An 18,886-nucleotide genomic window follows, 5' to 3' on the forward strand; every position below is an offset into this window, starting at 1 on the left:
CTAATTTACAGCCCTGGTGACTGATCTATAAGCCAGCACTAGTGTATATGTAAAGAGACTAATCTTTTACTGCCTACACGGAGCCCTGCCAATCCAACACGACTGGTCTGCCGACGTAACCGTCCAAGAGGGCTAAAACAGACTTCTTCCGTCACGACGTCCCCCCCTAAGGCCCTTCTGCTAGCCTCAGCCCGCTAGCTGTCTGAATCGCCGTGTCTCCAGCTCGCCTAGCCTCCCACTGATCCCTAAGATCACTCGGCTATTCATGCCTCTCCCTAATGTCAATATGTCTTGTCCATTGCTGTTTTGGTTAGTGATTGTCTTATTTTACTGTAGAGACTCAAGCCCTGCTTAATATGCCTTAGCTAGCCCTTTTGTTCCACCTCCCACACATGCGGTGACCTCACCTGGTCTAAATGATGTCTCTAGAGACAAAACCTCTCTCATCGTCACTCAATGCCTAGGTTTACCTCCACTGTATTCACATCCTACCATACCCTTGTTAGTACATTATGCCTTGAATCTATTCTTCCGCGCCCAGAAACCTGTTCCTTTTATTCTCTGTTCCAAACGCCCTAGGCGGCCAGTTCTTATAGCCTTTAGCCGTACCCTTATCCTACTCCTCCTCTGTTCCTCCTCTGTTCCTCTGGTGATGTAGAGGTTAATCCATGGCCTGTAGTGCCTAGCTCCACTCCCATTCCCCAATCGCTCTCATTTGTTGACTTCTGTAACCGTAAAAGCCTTGGTTTCATGCATGTTAACATTAGAAACCTCCTCCCTAAGTTTGTTTTACTCACTGCTTTAGCAAACTCTACCAACCTGGATGTCCTAGCCGTGTCTGAATCCTGGCTTAGGAAGGCCACCAAAAATCCTGAAATTTCCATCCCTAACTATAAAATTTTCTGACAAGATAGAACTGCCAAAGAGGGCGGAGTTGCAATATACTGCAGAGACAGCCTGCAGAGCTCTGTCATACTATCCAGGTCTGTGCCCAAACAATTCAAGCTTCTAATTCTAAAAATCCACCTTTCCAGAAACAAGTCTCTCACTGTTTCCGCTTGTTATAGACCACCTTCTGCCCCCAGCTGTGCCCTAGACACTTGATTTCCCCCATCTACCTTCAGAGCTCGTACTGTTAGGTGACCTAAACTGGGACATGCTTAACACCCCGTCCATCCTACAATCTATGATGCCCTCAATCTCACACAAATTATCAATGAAACTACCAGGTACAACCACAAATCTGTAAACACAGGCACCCTCATAGATATCATCCTGACCAACCTTCCCTCTAAATACACCTCTGCTGTGGTCAACCAGGTTCTCAGCGATCACTACCTCATTGCCTGCGTCCGTAATGGGTCTGCGGTCAAACGACCACCCCTCATCACTGTCAAATGCTCCCTAAAACAATTCAGCAAGCAGGCATTTCTAATCGACCTGGCCAAGGTATCCTGGAAGGATATTGACCTCATTCCGTCAGTAGAGGATGCCTGGTTATTCTTTAAAAGTGCTTTCCCCGCCATCTTAAATAAGCATGCCCCATTCAAAACATTTTGAACCAGGAACAGATATAGCCCTTGGTTCACTCCAGACCTGACTGCCCTTGACCAGAAAAAAAACATCCTGTGGCGTACTGCATTAGCATCGAATAGCCCCTGCGATATGCAACTTTTCAGGGAAGTTAGAAACCAATAGGCAGTTTGGAAAGCTAAGGCTAGCTTTTTCAAACAGAAATTTGCATCCTTTAGCACAAACTCCAAAAAGTCCATGGAGAAGAAGAGCATCTCCCAGCTGCTCACTGCACTGAGGCTAGGAAACACTGTCACCACCGATAAATCCACGATAATTGAGAATTTCAATAAGCATTTTTCTACGGCTGGCCATGCTTTCCACCTGGCTACCACTACCCCGGTCAACAGCCCTGCACCCCCCACAGCTACTTGCCCAACCTCCCCCATTTCTCCTTCACCCAAATCCAGATAGCTGATGTTCTGAAAGAGTTGCAAAATCTAGACCCCTACAAATCAGCTGGGCTAGACAATGTGGACCCTCTCTTTCTAAAATTCTGCCGCAACTGTTGCAACCCCTATTACTAGCCTGCTCAACCTCTCTTTCGTATCGTCTGAGATCCCCAAAGATTGGAACGCTACCGCGGTCATCCCTTCTTCAAAGGTGGAGACAATCTAGATCCAAACTGTTATAGACCTATATCCATCCTGCCCTGCCTTTTCTAAAGTCTTTGAAAACCAAGTTAACAAACAGATCACTGACCATTTAGAATCCCACCGTACCTTCTCCACTATGCAATCTGTTTTCCGAGCTGGTCATGGGTGCACCTCAGCTACGCGCAAGGTCCTAAACAATATCATAATCACCATCAGTAAAAGACAATACTGTGCAGCCTTATTCATCGACCTGGCCAAGGCTTTCGACTTTGTCAATCACCACATTCTTATCGACAGACTCAACAGCCTTGGTTTCTCAAATGACTGCCTGGTTCACCAACTACTTCTCAGACAGAGTTCAGTGTGTCAAATCTGAGGGCCTGTTGTCCGGACCTCTGGCAGTCTCTATGGGGGTGCCACAGGGTTCAATTCTTGGGCCGACTCTTTTCTCTGTATACATCAATGATGTCGCTCTTGCTGCTGGTGATTCTCTGTTCCACCTCTACGCAGACGACACCATTCTGTATACTTCTGGGCCTTCTTTAGACACTGTGTTAACTAACCTCCAGACGAGCTTCAATGCCATACAACTCTCCTTCTGTGGCCTCCAACTGCTCTTAAATGCAAGTAAAACTAAATGTATGCTCTTCAACCGATCGCTGCCTGCACCTGCCCGCCTGTCCAGCATCACTACTCTGGACGGTTCTGACTTAGAATATGTGGAAAACTACAAATACCTAGGTGTCTGGCTAGACTGTAAACTCTGCTTCCAGACTCGCATTAAGCATCTCCAATCCAAAATTAAATCTAGAATCGGCTTTCTATTTCGCAACAAAGCATCCTTCACTCATGCTGCCAAACATACCCTTGTAAAACTGACTATCCTACCGATCCTTGACTTCAGCGATGTCATTTACAAAATAGCCTCCAACACTACTCAGCAAATTGGATGCAGTCTATCACAGTGCCATCCGTTTTGTCACCAAAGCCCCATATACTACCAATCACTGCGACCTGTATGCTCTCGTTGGCTGGCCCTCGCTTCATATTCATCGCCAAACCCACTTGCTCCAGGTCATCTATAAGTATTTGCTAGGTAAAGTCCCGCCTTCTCTCAGCTCACTGGTTACCATAGCACGCACTCCAGCAGGTATATTTCACTGGTCACCCCCAAAGCATATTCTTTCTTTGGCCGCCTTTCCTTCCAGTTCTCTGCTGCCAATGACTGGAATGAATTGCAAAAATCACTGAAGCTGGAAACTCATATCTCCCTCAATAAATTTAAGCATCAACTGTCAGAGCAGCTCACCGATCACTGCACCTGTACATAGCCCATCTGTACATAGCCCATCCAACTACCTCATCCCCCATATTGTTTTTTTTCTTTTTTCTCCTTTGCACCCCAGTATCTCTACTTGCACATTCATCATCTTCACATCTATCACTCCAGTGTTTAATTGCTAAATTGAAATTACTTCGCCACTACGGCCTATTTATTGCCTTACCTCTCTAATCTTACTTCATTTGCACACACTGTATATAGATTTTTTTTTCTATTGTGTTATTGACTGTACGTTTGTTTATTCCATGTGTAACTCTGTTGTTGTTTGTGTCGCACTGCTTTGTTTTACCTTGGCCAGGTCGCAGTTGTAAATGAGAACTTGTTCTCAACTGGCCTACCTGGTTAAATAAAGGTGAAATAAACAGATCATATCTCTTACTAAACACAACTGTATGTACTGAACCCACCGCATGACCACGGCCACCGACAGACTCTGCCTCACACCTTTGCATGTTTATGAAAGATTTCTGTCACTTTGGTTCAGCTTTGTAACTAAGCGCAGCAGTCAGCAGCAGCTGTTGTTGTTTATGTTGCCACAGTGAGATACTTTGATTGGATGCGTATTGTGCTATTGTGTCTCCGAGTCTCTTTGGCCACTTCAATTCTGGTGATTTATTACAGATGTTAATCTAGACACAGACTTGCACAATATCTATTTGAAAAGTGTTAAACATTTGGAATGGTGAGAAGAGTCTTTGCTTAGCTTGAACCTTAAATGTATTGTTTTGGAATGTTGTATGTTTCTTTTACAGGATTATTTTTTTACACTAGCTCTTCTTTTGCAATGCTGTTGCACAGGGTTTGACAGAATTTAGTGTCACATGAATGCTCCATATAGTTTATATTAAAAATACAAACAGTCTTTGAAGCCAAACAGAATGTTTGTAATAAAAATAATCAAATGTAAATAACACACAGTGTTGTGAATCAATCTCACAGAGAAAATGATTATTAAAAGTGGTATTCTAAAGATGGAATTCAAACCATATGTGAATGACTTGTATATTTATATGTGACTTATCGAGTAATTGTGTTTTGTGTGTTATAATATAATCAGACCATGTATATAGAATTATACTGACCCCTAGTGGCACAATACAGAAACTGACTGTAAATCTCATCCATTAATAAAACAAATATGACAGAAAGATGTTGTAGCCTTGACTGTGAACCTGATGTAAGCAGATGTGACTATGAATCCTTGAGAGCATTCAGTGTTGTAGGAGAGATGAAGGATTCCGTTTCTTCTTTATCCCTTCGTTTCCAACTCGATTACAAACTCCCTTCCCTTTCAAATGTTCACCATTTGACTTTTTCCTATCAAGTATTTTCAGATTAGGGCAGAGGAGAGGTAGCAAGTTTTCTAAATGAAATCCAGCCAAGAATATTCCTCTAGTTTGTTAGGCTGGGAGAAAATTATTTTAAAAAACGATTTGTCCTTCTCACCATCCTTGAAGTAATTGATCTACTAAGTCTTGGTTGGTGAACAGAATAGAATGGAAACCGCTTCAATCAATGATTAACTCAAGTGAGGGACAAAAGGATGCTAAAAAGAGGGACAAATTCATCCAAGGTAGTCATTTTCAGAACTTCTCTGATGTAAATGTCTAGTTTCACCAGCCATAACCTGTCACTCAATCTCAGGCTATGGATAGCCTTGCTTCATCAGACTTGGACAGATATATTCTCATGTGTTGACTTTGGCCTCTTTTCACACTCAACATTTGCCTAAATATAAAAGTAATAAACTCTTTGAGACACGCTTGTCATATGAGTTTTAATAGTTGAGGTGTGTGTATGTTTAAAGACATTAAAGTCTTAGAGTTTCACTATTCGCTTTAAACATCTGTAATTACATAGACCAATGATGTAGCTTGTGTCTGTATACAATCTAATTCCACCTGATCTTCTTTTAAAATGCCATCTTGTACAAGGCTTTGCCCTAGATTAGAACAACAAACAATGCAGCAAATAGGATAACCTTTCGTTGTTACAAATTGTCTAACGCCACTACTACCTCACAATCCCCCTATGTACAAGGTAGGAAACTAGCAGTTTCACCCCATCCTAAACCTCACTAGCTATTCTGTCAACCTGCTTTACTGGTGAGACGTCTCAAATAAACACCAGAAAATGATGATGTTAGTTAAATAATGCATTTAATGAAACTGGACAAAATGTCACAGCTGTCATATTTACAGTATAATGGCAGTTCTTGCAAGGACTGCAACACTTAACAAAAGCACAGTTATCAGGAATAAATTAGTCCTGAATGGCATTGTATTTGTGTCCTCAACTAAATCTTGTAATGAATGGTAAATTGAGCAAGTCATGGTTTTGATACAACAGTAGCTAAGATGGGGAGCTGCACAGTTCTTCTTAACTACTGTTCAGTTTTAGCAGCTGACTACTGTTCAGTGTGACACAAAGAGGGACTTGGGAAAATTACAACTGGCTGAGAACAGGGCAGCACGGCTAGCTCTTAAATGTACACGTAGAGCTAACATTAATAATATGCATGTCAATATCTCATGGCTAAAAATAGAGGAGAATTTGACATACATTTACATTTCAGTCATTTAGCAGACGCTCTTATCCAGAGCGACTTACAGTAGTGAGTGCATACATTTTCATTAATCACTACTTGTTTTTGTAAGAAGTTTTAACAAGCTGAATGTACCGAGCTGTCTGTTTAAACTACTAGCACATAGCTCGGACACCCATGCATACCTCACAAGACATGCCACCAGAGGTCTCTTCGCAATCCACAAGTCCAGAACAGACTATGGGAGGCGCACAGTACTACATAGAGCCATGACTACATCAAACTCTATTCCACATCAGGTAACTGATACAAGCAGTAGAATCAGATTTAAAAACAGATTAAAGTACAGCTGAAGACAGTGAAGAGACACACACTCATACGCACAAGCGCTACCACACGCACTCTACACACACGCACATTGTAATATTGTTGTATGGTGGTATTATACATTTTTTATTGTAGATATGTAGTGGTGTAGTAATGTTACATGTTGTAATGTTTTATCTTTTGTTTTATATGTGATGTAAGTGCCTTAATGTGTTTGGAACCCAGGAAGAGTAGCTGCTGCCTTGGCAGCTTTTTAAAATTTAACTATGCAAGTCCGTTAAGAACAAATTCTTATTTATTTACAATGGCCAAACCCTCCCCTAACCCAGACGACGCTGGGCCAATTGTGCGCCATCCTTTGGGACTCCTGATCACAGCCAGTTGTGATACAGCCTGGGATCAAACCCGGGTCTGTAGTGACGCCTCTAGCACTGTGATGCAGTGCATTAGACCTCTGTGCCACTCAGGATCCCAGCTATTCATTCCCTGACCCGGAATCGAACCTGGGCTGCGGTAGTGAGAGCTCCAAATCCTAACCACTAGACCAACAGGGAGAGCTAATGGGCTAATTGGGGAGAGCTAATGAGCTAATGGGGATCCTGATAAATACAAATACAATGCTACAATTTCAGAAATCTACAAGGAATAGTTTTAGAATAAATATAAATGGAGAATAAATATAAATGGAGTATGTTTAATTATTATGTCTTAACATATTCTTAAATTAAACATAGACCTTCATAAAACTACAATGCTCAATGGAACCTCCAATCTGTCTCTCTCTGCACTCTGTTAGGAATGTATTGAACCTGGTCCCTCTGCTATGAGCCTCAGGGAAAACATTTTAGATAGTGGTACAACTATGGCACACTATTGATAAGCCTGTTGTTTACAGTTGTAACTATAATTGTGATTTATTGATTTAGTTAATACTATTATTACACATGTATATCCTAGTTGAAGATATTCTGTGATTGTTCAAAGAAGAACATTTACCAGTATGGGTAGTGCCATTTCTTAAATCCATACTGAGCATATCTCTCTCTAACTATTGGTCTGTATTTACATTTACACACAGACAACACTAAACAACACTATACATTCACCACATATAGCAAGAACACTGAATTCCCATCCTATGGTTCCCATTGTAGGTGGTCAAAGTTTGTAATTGTGGGGTTAAGAAGTGTTTTTGTACAACAGACATTTCTGTTCATAGGTAATCAGCATAGGATCTTCAAGGCTTGGTAGTCCTGGTGCATGCCTGGTCGTGTTCGAGAAGGGGTTTTGGGAAGGGAAATTGAGGGTCCCAAGTTAACAGGTCACGGCCACAGCGAAAACACACACCACACAGTACATGGTGCGGTTCTCCCACCTGACTGTGTAGCAACCTGTGGGAGGACTCAATGTACAGAGTGGGAAATATTCCCTGTTCTCAGAATATCACGTCAGTAAAATTCAATATACACTGCTCAAAAAAATAAAGGGAACACTTAAACAACACAATGTAACTCAAGTCAATCACACTTCTGTGAAATCAAACTTTCCACTTAGGAAGCAACACTGATTGACAATAAATTTCACATGCTGTTGTGCAAATGGAATGGACAACAGGTGGAAATTATAGGCAATTAGCAAGACACCGCCAATAAAGGAGTGGTTCTGCAGGTGGGGACCACAGGCCACTTCTCAGTTCCTATGCTTCCTGGCTGATGTTTTGGTCACTTTTGAATGCTGGCGGTGCTTTCACTCTAGTGGTAGCATGAGACGGAGTCTACAACCCACACAAGTGGCTCAGGTAGTGCAGCTCATCCAGGATGGGACATCAATGCGAGCTGTGGCAAGAAGGTTTGCTGTGTCTGTCAGCGTAGTGTCCAGAGCATGGAGGCGCTACCAGGAGACAGGCCAGTACATCAGGAGACGTGGAGGAGGCCGTAGGAGGGCAACAACCCAGCAGCAGGTCCGCTACCTCCGCCGTTGTGCAAGGAGGAGCACTGCCAGAGCCCTGCAAAATGACCTCCAGCAGGCCCCAAATGTGCATGTGTCTGCTCAAAAGGTCAGAAACAGACTCCATGAGGGTGGTATGAGGGCCCGATGTCCACAGGTGGGGGTTGTGCTTACAGCCCAACACCGTGCAGGACATTTGAACACCAAGATGGGCAAATTCGCCACTGGCGCCCTGTGCTCTTCACAGATGAAAGCAGGTTCACACTGAGCACGTGACAGACGTGACAGACGCCGTGGAGAACGTTCTGCTGCCTGCAACATCCTCCAGCATGACCGGTTTGGGGGTGGGTCAGTCATGGTGTGGGGTGGCATTTCTTTGGGGAACTGCACAGCCGTTCATGTGCTCGCCAGAGGTAGCCTGACTGCCATTAGGTACCGAGATGAGATCCTCAGGCTACTTGTGAGACCATATTCTGCTGCGGTTGGCCCTGGGTTCATCCTAATGCAAGACAATGCTAGACCTCATGTGGCTGGAGTGTGTCAGCAGTTCCTGCAAGAGGAAGGCATTGATGCTATGGACTGGCCCGCACATTCCCCAGACCTGAATCCAATTGAGCACATCTGGGACATCATGTCTCGCTCCATCCACCAACGCCACGTTGCACCACAGACTGTCCAGGAGTTGGCGGATGCTTTAGTCCAGGTCTGGGAGGAGATCCCTCAGGAGACCATCCGCCACCTCATCAGGAGCATGCCCAGGCATTGTAGGGAGGTCATACAGGCACATGGAGGCCACACACACTACTGAGCCTCATTTTGACTTGTTTTAAGGACATTACATCAAAGTTGGATCAGGCTGTAGTGTGGTTTTACACTTTAATTTTGAGTGTGACTCCAAATCCAGACCTCCATGGGTTGATAAATTTGATTTCCATTGATAATTTTTGTGTGATTTTGTTGTCAGCACATTCAACTATGTAAAGAAAAAAGTATTTAATAAGAATATTTCATTCATTCAGATCTAGGATGTGTTATTTTAGTGTTCCCTTTATTTTTTTGAGCAGTGTATTTCTATCTTAAAGTTCTACATGTTACACCCTCCTGATTAAGCCAAAGGGTGATACACTGTTCATTAGAACAACAAAGCAAATGACTGTTCAATGGTTTGTACAGTTAGTAATAGAGTAGTACAGTGTGGTGTTTTCCTTTATCTCACCATCAGTAGCAGTGTCCCAGTAGCAAGAGTTGGCCGTGTGGAGACCAGCACCAGTCTTCTGCATGATGACACAGTTCACTGGAACACAAGACCATGTTGATGATGTATTTCCTGCTGTAAGCATTCTGTCATGCACAGAGCCTTGCTCCCGGTCACAAAGAGCCCATCGTCCAGCCTGTTAAGGGCGGAGAAGATAGAATGAGGTTTAAGGTATACTAACAACTTCAACTTTTAGTGCGTCTATGTTTTCTCGCTACTTCGACGTGACCAATTTGTGACTGACTCTTGTAATCCCATAGCTCAGTTGTGTTAAAATATCTTAACATCCCACCTATGAACTTGAATGGTCTCCCCTTGTTTGACCAACTGGGTGAGAGAGTGCTCCACGATGCTGGCAGTCCATTGGTTCACTTTGTTCTGGTTGTAGTCTATTCCTCCAATGATACCTTCGATACACAGACAGTCAGTAAGAGCAATAATATTAATAATATCATAGGAGATGAGATCGCAATGAGAAACGACACAATCAAGCAACTATGAAGGGGATAATCAGTGGTTTTGACCATTTTCACCAGCCAACAAATAAAGCTGTTGATAAACATGTTTCCAAGATCCTCTTTAGCTACCTCTTTAACAGAGACACTGGCCTCCTCTGCGTTGTAAGACACCTGCGATTCCAAATATATATAAAAAGGCTCATTATGAAAAACATGAACAAAATAGAGGGTATTACTTAGTTATGATATAAAGTCAAACAAAAGTTGTTGAGTGTTCGGCATTCATTCACACAGCTGTGTGCTTGGAATCATACAAAACAAAAGGAGCTGGTGTTGACCTAGATTTTCCCGGCTGTTCTCACAACGAACTAGGGTACACAGACAGACACCCCACTTTGAGATCTTAGAGGTCATGTCAACACTAGAGCTGTGGAGGCTAGACATCAAAGGCTGCTTTCAGGCAAACCCAGGGAGGAGAAGGGGGCTGCTGCACCAATAATTCATTATCTAACTATTAGTCTTTTCATAGGATCTTTAGAATAATTTGCACTGAAATTATGGGTATTGCAGCCTGCTAAAGTATGAAAGAGCATTGTGATTTCTGGAACATTTCGAAGTAGCTGAAACATTTCATTCATACACTGGGTTACTTCGACTGCAAAGTACTGTAAGCTCGCTAGCTATGCTGTTTTTGACAGGTGCTCAGTCCAGTTGATTTGATCATACCCAGTAAATTGGCTAGCTGCTAAACTGATAAATTCCCCACACAACTACATGTATTAATATGACATTTACCTGACAAATGTTTACAACAAGGCCTATATTATCTTGTCAGTTTCATTTGACTACTCAAATACTAATGGAGGGTCTATATTACACTGGCCCGCGTTGAACCGGGCAAATGCACAAGTCATCGGACGAAATCTCAAATCAAACAGTAATTGGCCCCGCTCTGTCATGTTGTCAACAAGGCAGCATGGTGCATCATTCAGACAAGCACAGCATGTTTTTTTCATTCAATTTTCTAAATAGGTTACATTGGGAAGGCAGAGTTTTTATCCAAAGCAATCACGTGTGCATGTGAAAAATCTGAATCCTATTAATCACTCCGTGCTTAATTACACTTTTGTTTTGAGCCGATTTCGCGGTCAGTCAGAGCTGGGCACCTGGTTCACACCGGTGAAGCAGTCCGGTTCCTAAACCAACACAATCACTTTTCTCCTGAATCAAACTCCTCCCACTGGGGTAATCCGTGCCAAATAAACGAACCCCCTCAAGTACTGGCTTGTGACTTTTTCGAAACAGCATCTCTGCAGTACATGCAAATGTTAGCTAGCTAACTGGGCTAAATGCTATGAAGTCTGATATATATATAGCTAAATGCTAAATCTACCTCCTCTCTGGAATTGTACTCCACCATTTGATTTAAAAGCAAGAATGTCTTATTTATACAAGGCCTTTTCGCCGACCCTGCTGTTATTCCTGTTTAGCTGTCAACGAGACGGAGATGATCAAAGGCAGAGATAATTGTATTGTTTTATAGCTAAACCACACCCAACGTGAATAAATGAGTCATAGTTGGCAAAACAAGCAAGGAGGTGGGCGAGCTAGTGATATCCTATTGGGCCGTTCTAGCACATATCTGCATATTCGCATTAGGGAATGCATACTCTGAAGTGGTGCAATAACTCAATTCGCCTTTGCACTCCTTCCCAACAACGCAATTTTTTTACAACTTTGGCAAAGGGTAAAGTGTACAAAACTTAGTCCACTCTGTTCATAACATATTGTAGTTTTGGGAACAGAACCGTATTAAGATCAAATGTTTAATCAATGAGAAAATGTGCAGAATCTCGGCCAAAATCCATCTCATTCCATCCTCTCCCCATTGCCGGCACTGGGCTTCTCACTACCAAACTTGATTGTGAGGTGGAACGTCAAGCGGATGCTTCACATTTATACATCTGGTGAAATATCTGTCTCATCTGTGACAGACTCAGCGAGGCAAGATACACCCACGACTGCAAATGAGAGCAGTAGATTATTTCCTGCCTCCTTGCGGAGGGAGGTATTAGGAATTGTATGGTAGTAAGTGTAAGAAGTGGACTGATCATAACCACTAATAAACGATCAGATATTGTTTTGTAATTCAGTGTTTTATGTAATTCTGTCATTTTATCCTCGTAGCAGCTAAGGTTAGATCTGGGGTATGGTACCACAATTTGACTCTAGGACTCAAGGACAACACACACACAGAAAAAAAACAGAGAAAGAAAGAGAGAGAGACGCACAGGAAGACATCTAAACTGCTTCATCTAAACTGCAGCATGACTTATTGAGTCAATAGGAAATGATTAGGCTATATTCAGTATCACGGTATATTGCCACTGGAGAAATAATAGCCTACTAAATCGGGTTCGTAGATAGACTGCAGAGTAGCTGCCCCAGCTGTTTTCCTGAAAATGTGACCACGCCCCCTTACACACGAGAGCACTGGGCTGCTATGCGGAGCAGAGCAGTTGACACTACAGCTGTGATCAGAGAGACGCGCAAAGAGATGGACTAACTGCACAAGCTCCACCATAGCATCCACTCTCAGGAGTCACCAAGCCACCACTTGCTGGAGTGCTGCTTTCAGGTATGATGGCTTTTCTGTTACAATCTTAAGAGAAACCATTGTAATTTTATGTTGGTGGTTCTATCTGTGTGAAACATGAACTGCGGTGAATGTCCCACAATGATTCTGAAAGGGAGATTCCCGACGAGGAGGTAACAAGCGACAAGAGACCAGTAAGCCATTCACATAGCGAATAACCATCATCATAAGCTAATTCTTAAAACTCATAGGCTACATGCTGTTTTTGCAAAATTGCGATAGATTTTAAACATTTATTTTGTATTGTTGCATAACCTTCTAAATAATTGTATTATGGACAAATAATTCAGTAGAGTAATTATAAAATAAAACGTTTCTGTTCAGGTGAGGTCTCAACTCCCATACAGCTGCATGTAAAGTTAGCAGCGTTTGTTTGTACAGGTGCAATGCAGCAAAAGGCATTTTTTGTGCTCTCCGTCCAGTCACACTAGAAACTGGTTCGAAGATGTTCAATTTAACAGTTTTTGTTGTCTAGACAGAGCTGTGAAATATAGGCAAATTATAAAAAAATATTATTTCTATGGGCTATTATTATGATACTGTAAAACAATTTACACATTTTGCATGTACTAACTTAGTAATTAGTAATTAGACTATCGCCACAGAGACATATGTTGGATTTAATGCAATAGCATGAACTGAACTCATCAAAATGTTTCATATTCACTTAGCACGACTTAAACTAATATTGCTTCAAAGTTACAGGCTTATGGAAGCACATTCCTGCCACCAAAATGTTTTTAAAACCTTAATACATTTTGAGATAAGTAAGTCAACATTTTGAAGAAATGTATGTCAACATTGAGACATTTTGAGATAGTAGCATTATATGGTGACATATCACCCAGTGTTCTTTGCAAGTTCATTTTTTTCACATTTACATATTGGTCATTTAGTGGGCACATTTGTCCTTAGCAACTTACAAGGTTGATTAAACAAATTACATATCACAGTCATAGCAAGTAAAACGTTTCTGTTACCTTTACTGAAAATGTTGCATTGTTCCAAAAAAAATTGTAATTATAACAAGATATCATAAGATATCTTTGCCTATTTCTGAATAGTGTCAATACAATACTGAACTATTAAAGGTAACTTGATACCAGAGCAATGAAACACAGTACAATACAGTAAAAGTGACTTAAAATCCAAGAAAATTGTTTCTATAGTATTTTACTGTAATCATAAGGGATTAAAGGAAGCAGATTGGCTGCAGGCAATTGCATATTAATGAATACTAGATTGTCTTAAAGGTAATTGTCACGTTGGTTCGTAATAAGTGGACCAAGATGCAGCTTGGTATGGTTCCATCCTCTTTATTTTGAAGTGAAACTGAAAGAAAACAATAAATGCAAAACGAAATGTGAAGCTGCTATAGTGCTCACAGGCAACTATACATAGTCAAGATCCCACAAAGCACAAAGGGGAAATGGCTGCCTAAATATGATCCCCAATCAGAGACAACGATAAACAGCTGCCTCTGATTGGGAACCATACCAGGCCAATATAGAAATATAATCACCTAGACCTAGATGTAACCAACATAGAGAATAAAAAGCTCTCTATGGTCATACCCCCCCAAAGGTGCGGACTCCGACCGCAAAACCTGACTCAATAGGGGAGGGTCCGGGTGGGCATCCCCGACTCCGGTGCGGGGCGAAGTACTCACTCCGCTCGTGGATACGTCATCCTCAATGGCGGCTCTGGTGCGGGGATCGTCTCTAGAAGCTCCGGACTGCAGATTGTCGCCGGATGAGCCGGGCCGTCTCAGGAGGCTCCGGACTGGAAACCGTCGCCGGAAGCTCTGGACTGTGGAGGCACACTGGAGGCCTGATGCGTGGGGCCGGTACAGGTGGCACCGGGCTGGTGACACGCACCTCAGGGCGAGTTTGGGGAGGAGGCACAGGACCTACTGGACTGTGGATGCGTACTGGAGACCTGGTGCTTATAACCGGCATTACTTGTACCGGAACTTTAACACACTTCTCAGGATGAGTACAGAGAGCTGACTCAGGTGGCTTTAAATCGATAACACGCTCCTTAGGGCAAATGTTGTGCATCGTCCACCAATTCAATAACTCTCTCATTTCTCTCTCCTCCACATTCTCCCTCAACTCACTGACAGTCTCTGGTTCACTCCCCTCAACTTTCGCCGCCCACTCCTCGCTCAATCTGTCCCAATATTCCTCCTCGGTCTCTGACTCACCCCTCAGTGTCGCCGACCACTCCGTGTGCCTCCCCCCCAAAAAAGGCTGCCTCTCGTTTTGAGGCTGCCTCTCAGGCTTCCGTCGTGGCCGCGAACCCCGGTGTCATTGTTGTTGCTCCCTCGCTGCTTCCGCCTGCTTCCATGGCAGGCTTCTGTCTTCTGCCATAATCTCTTCCCACGTCCAGGATGTTCTCCACTCCTGGCTGCTATAGTGCTCACAGGCAACTATACATAGTCAAGATCCCACAAAGGGGAAATGGCTGCCTAAATATGATCCCCAATCAGAGACAACGATAAACAGCTGCCTCTGATTGGGAACCATACCAGGCCAACATAGAAAAATAATCACCTAGATGTCACTCCCCGACCTAACCAACATAGAGAATAAAAATCTCTCTGTGGTTAGGGCATGATAGTAATGAACAGTCAACATCACGTTTTTGATTAGATTGGATGATATTTGGATGAAATCAGACCAAAGTATGATACAAATTCAAAGTTTCAAGATAGTAGAACAGGATAGGATATGTTTCTTCATTTGTAGCATTATGTGGTGATTTCGATTTATCCATGTTGCAGACATCGAGACAACAGGGCCACCGGCAAATGTGTGGCAAGCTGGCATATGGCCCAACACTTTTGATTTGGTTTGATAAAAAATATTGACACACAAGCATCGAAAATAGGGACAAAGTATATTTGTTTAGACTGATTTGCCTCATGCACAATAAATCTGTGCTTCAGTCTAATCAACTGTAGACTACTGATAACAAACACAGCTGCAGGCTAAAGTCATTTATTTATAGCCTAAAATAGGCCTATTTATTTTTGTCAGGAGACAATGTGAATGTAATCAAATTTGGTTTATATTCAAACTTGGAGTAGCTAGGCTACCTAGACCTTATCAATGCAAAATGATTGACTGGATTTAATCAATACGATAGTGATGGCATGCTGTGTGAGTAAGTTTTGAATTACAAATGCAAAGGCCTACACAATACAACCCTGCATAAAGTTATATTGTTCAAGTGCAGTTGAACAGGAATTATATTTACTCTCACGGGTGGGCAAAAATACCTATCTCAAAGCCACGCCACCAATATGCCATGCCTGCAGGGTCAACCCAGCATAAAACTGAATAAAAACTAAACTGATGGTTAAATTATCCCAAGTTTGGGTAATCTAAATGTGTGGCCTATTAGGGGTGTGGCTTATATATAATGTATAACAATACTATGATAACGAAGTGGTAACTATCCCAACATTGGGATATGTATTTAAGGAACCGTTCCTAGGCCGTCATTGTAAATAAGACTTTGTTCTTGACTGACCTACCTAGTTAAATAAAGGTTAAATAAATCAAATGTAAAAACTCATACACTTGTATAAACTTTATTAAAGCTACAAAAGAGTCAGTGCTAACCTGAATAACAATTCCCTCATGGGTGGCCAAAAAATAACTATTTGAAAGCCACGCCCCTACTAAGCTACGCCTCCATTCTCCCGATCTGACCTTGTGTATCATAGCTCAATAACCAAGCATCAACAACCCAACTTAAAGAACTGGCTGGGTCAAAATAACCCAACATGTGTTCTGTTCAATATTTACCCAAATTGGGTTGTTTTTTAGAGTGTGGAACTGCAGCACAGGCTGTTCGGAGCTGTTACGGAGTGTTCTAGCATGTTCTGGACTGGAGTAATGTTATGTTGGACTCTGCTATGTTGTACTGCACTTACTACACCAAGTTGGTGGTGAAATGCTGCATAGAGCTGTGCCTGTGATGTGCTATGTAGTTGTGTTGTGCTGGGTTTCCCTCCCTCCCACTCACTGGCTTTGATCCCCAATCCCCCTATTAAGTGTGTACGTCTCGCCGCTACGCCGCTACGCCGCTACGCCGCTACGCCGCTACGCCGCTCGCCGCTACGCCGCTACGCCGCTACGCCGCTACGCCGCTACGCCGCTACGCCGCTACGCCGCTACGCCGCTACGCCGCTACGCCGCTACGCCGCTACGCCGCTACGCCGCTACGCCGCTGCCTTTTGGTATGCAAATGAATGACTTAAAAATCATACAATGTGATTTTCTGGATTTTTGTTTTAGATTCCGTCTCTCACAGTTGAAGTGTACCTATGATAAAAATTATAGACCTCTACATGCTTTGTAAGTAGGAAAACCTGCAAAATCGGCAGTGTATCAAATACTTGTTCTCCCCACTGTATATTTTTGTAGTGACTGGGTGTTTTGATACATCATCCAAAGTGTAATTAATAACTTTACAATGCTCAAAATCTTCAATGTCTGCTTTATTTTTTACCCATCTACAAATAGGTGGCTTCTTTGCGAGGCATTGGAAAACCTCTCTGGTCTTTGTGGTTGAATCTGTTTTAGAAATTCACTGCTCGGCTTACAGATAATTGTATGTGTGGTGTACAGAGATGAGGTAGTCATTCAAAAATTATGTTAAACACTATTATTGCACACAGAGTCCATGCAATTTATTATGTGACTTGAAAGCACAGTTACTCCTGAACTTATGTAGGCTTGCCATAACAAAGTGGTTAAACTTATTGACAAGACATTTCAGCTTGAATTTTAAAAATTAATTTGTAAAAAATAAAAAAACATGATTCCACTTTGACATTATGGAGTATTGTGTGTAGGCCAGTGACAAAACATCTCAGTCTCAATTTAACACAACAAAATGTGGAAAAGGTCAAGGGATGTGAATACTTTCTGCTTTTATACTTACAAGACCATCGTCCTCGATTGAGCTGTTTTGTCTTGTAGTAAAGTGATGCCTGCCTGTATTTTCTTAAACCTTTATTTTAGCAATAAATGTAATTCAGAAAAAAATACATTTCATAACATATTTCTTTGGTCAGTAAGTGCCCAACATAACAACATGTGGTGGTGTGTTGGACACAGTCACTCATGTAGAACCTGTCTAAAATTCTGATTTCTGTAACCGTTAGCTTACCTGTGTAATATTGACATAAGCTCAGAGACACTTGTTTTGCAAACATGGTCCTGTTTTATTAATTGCTGTGCTGAACAATGGGCAGTTCATTACCTCTGTCAAATGAGTTTGTAGCTTAAAAGTTGTGGGTATTTGTATTTATTTTTGCAATAAAGATGGTTATGCTACAATACCACATTTACAATAGGCCTATATCTAAAAATACATAGAGCTTAATGCTATATATATGTATAGACACTACACGGCCAAAAGTATGTGGACACATGCTCGTCTAACATCTCATTCCAGAATCATGGACATGAATATGGAGTTGGTCCCCCCTTTGCTGCTATAAAAGCCTCCACTCTTCTGGGAAGGCTTTCTACTAGGTGTTGGAACATTTCTGCAGGGACTTGCTTCCATTCAGCCACAAGAGCATTAGGAGGTTGGGCACTGATGTTGGGCGATTAGGCCTTGCTCACTGTCGGCATCCAATTGGGGTTGAGGTCAGGGCTCTGTGCAGGCCAGTCTAGTTCAGGAAAGGGCCTTCCCCAGACTGTTGCCACAAAGCACAGAAGCACAGAATCATAAGCACATGTAAGAATGTAAGCACAGAATCATCTAGAATGCTGGAACGTTAAGAATTCCCTTCACTGGAACTAAGGGGCCTAGCCTGAACCATGACAAACAGCCCCAGACCATTATTCTTCCTCCACCAAACTTTACAGTTGGCACTATGCATTCAAGCAGGTAGCGTTCTCCTGGCATCTGCCAAACCCAGATTGCCAGATGGTGAAGCGTGATTCATCACTCCAGAGTCCAATGGCTTCGAGCTTTAGACCACTCCAGCCGACACTTGGCATTGCACATGATCTTAGGCTTGTGTGCGGCTGCTTGGCTATGGAAACCCATTTCATGAAGCTCCCGACGAATATTTTTTGTGCTGACGTTGCTTCCAGAGGCAGTTACACGGAATCCAAACCGGCTGCGCGCGTGCGCCCTCGTGTATAAATGTATTTTGTCCC

The 18,886-nt window shown here is 42.4% G+C and overlaps 1 protein-coding gene and 1 pseudogene across 2 annotated transcripts in view; one reads left to right on the forward strand and one right to left on the reverse strand.

Moving 5' to 3' along the window:
* Positions 1-6,764: 6,764 nt before the first annotated feature.
* On the reverse strand, positions 6,765-11,462 carry LOC112225023 (annotated as a pseudogene).
* Positions 11,463-12,529: 1,067 nt separating this feature from the next.
* Positions 12,530-18,886, forward strand: part of LOC112225408 (synaptotagmin-like protein 5) — a 68,833-nt gene continuing 62,476 nt past the window's right edge. For both annotated transcript variants that reach the window (XM_024389357.2, XM_024389358.2), the window contains exon 1: positions 12,530-12,680. The gene's annotated coding sequence lies outside the window, so the exon portion shown is untranslated. The remainder of the gene's footprint in view (positions 12,681-18,886) is intronic.

This window comes from Oncorhynchus tshawytscha, linkage group LG26, assembly GCF_018296145.1.
Source record: "Oncorhynchus tshawytscha isolate Ot180627B linkage group LG26, Otsh_v2.0, whole genome shotgun sequence".
In the NCBI taxonomy this organism is placed as follows: domain Eukaryota; kingdom Metazoa; phylum Chordata; class Actinopteri; order Salmoniformes; family Salmonidae; genus Oncorhynchus; species Oncorhynchus tshawytscha.